General features: G+C 47.1%; 1 protein-coding gene across 3 annotated transcripts in view; it reads left to right on the plus strand.

Annotated features, from left to right (window-relative positions):
• The window catches only part of LOC106881169 (uncharacterized), a 198143-nt gene that overhangs the window by 161191 nt on the left and 35043 nt on the right, over positions 1 to 1909 (plus strand). The window lies entirely within an intron of this gene.

Genomic DNA, 1909 nt, shown 5'->3' on the forward strand with positions numbered 1-1909 from the left:
CAACAACAACAACAACACTGTCGCCACCATCTCCACCACCACCAACAACGATACCGCTACTACCAACGCCACCACCTGGCACCGTTATGTGCTTTTAGCAACGTCTGCACTGCTGCGAATATTCGAGCTAGGCCTCCAGTTAAGGGATACCTCCGTCTGTCCCTCCTTCCGTTCCTCCCTCCTTCCCGCCAGTCTCGAGGCCCTGGGTCGGGTCATGGCGATTGTCGTCTGTAGAGAATAAAAGATAAAAGACAAAAGAAGAAACACTGTTAGAAACACGGCAGAAGAAACACTGTTAAATTAACGAGTGTTTCATTGTGTTTGTTGCAGAGCTTAGTTCCATCCTTTGAAGAATTGAGTTCCGTTCCTTGCAGTGCCAAGTTCTCTTTTATCGACAATGTAATTGGTAATTCCAGTAAACAGATACTTAAGAAGTCTACTTTGAATGGCCGGACGCAAAAAGGTCTCAGTCATGGATACCAGAAAGAGAGTGTTTGTATCAGCAAACCGGAGACCCTGATGCAACTGAAGGGGAACATCAATAGAGAAATCAGAGAAGTGGGGTCTGAAACTTTTGAGGGTGTTATGGTGCAAATTTTGGAAAGAGCAAGGGCGTGCAAAGCCGAAAATGGCTGCCATTTAAGTGATGTAATTTTTCATATGTGATGTAGTGGTGTTGCAAAATTTGACTTGTGCATATTAATTTCCATTATGTCCTTTATATTGTACCAAAGTGGAGGCGCAATGGCCCAGTGGTTGGGGCAGCGGACTCGCGGTCATAGGATCGCGGTTTTGATTCCCAGACCGGGCCTTGTGAGTGTTTATTGAGCGAAAACACCTAAAGCTCCACGAGGCTCCGGCAGGGGATGGTGGCGAACCCTGCTGTACTCTTCCACCACAACTTTCTCTCACTCTTACTTCCTGTTTCTGTTGTGCCTGTAATTCAAAGGGTCAGCCTTGTCACATTGTGTCACGCTGAATATCCCCGAGAACTACGTTAAGGGTATATGTGTCTGTGGAGTGCTCAGCCACTTGCACGTTAATTTCTCGAGCAGGCTGTTCCGTTGATCGAATCAACTGGAACCCTCGTCGTCGTAAGCGACGGAGTGCCAACAACATTGTACCAAAATTTCATGCGTTTATTTGTAAAGTGAAGGCGTCCCGTCCAAGTGGGGAATATATACGCCATGGAAACCGGTGCTATGAGTTTAAATGACTCGTGGAGGAACAAAACTGTCCTTTACTCTCGTTTACACCCAACAGCTACGGGCCAGAAGAGGGCCTCATGGCAGGCTGGACGTGATTGGGGGAAGATCTCCAGATCCAGAAGTTCGACGTCACTTTGGAGGTTGCAGAGGGGCTGGCGCGGGACCGCCACCGATGGAGAGCACACTGGTAGACTCGGATCGATGCTACGCATGATAACGTCTCTGGGACCACTAACCTGAAATGACCCCAGCCTCATCGAGCAAGTAAGTGCATGAAGCAAGCAAGCAAGCAAGCAAACTGGAGCAATGGGAAATGAAGAGTCTTGCCCAAGGACACAACGAACCATTGTCGGTGAGAAAACATCATTAAACCGATAAACTGGATTGTTAACCTTGTTTAAAGTGGTTTCTATGGTTACCTCGTCTTTTTTTTTTTACCCGTCATAGTGTATCTAGGATTGCATTGTCTGATATGACATATTAAACAATGTAGGCTACTCTACTAGAGATAAGCTGCCAGTTGAGGGAAATTCGGCTGCTGTTTCTAACATATTGTGTTACTGCTGAATGTGTACTAATAGTGTTGTTTGTTACTGCCGCTCGCTGTACTACAAGCGCCGCCGCCGCCGCCGCCGTCGGCTTCAACATCGTTGTGATAATAATGATAATAATAATGGTGGTGGTGGTGGTGGTGGTGGTGG

This window comes from Octopus bimaculoides, chromosome 24 (genome assembly GCF_001194135.2).
Source record: "Octopus bimaculoides isolate UCB-OBI-ISO-001 chromosome 24, ASM119413v2, whole genome shotgun sequence".
Taxonomy (NCBI): Eukaryota; Metazoa; Mollusca; class Cephalopoda; order Octopoda; family Octopodidae; genus Octopus; species Octopus bimaculoides.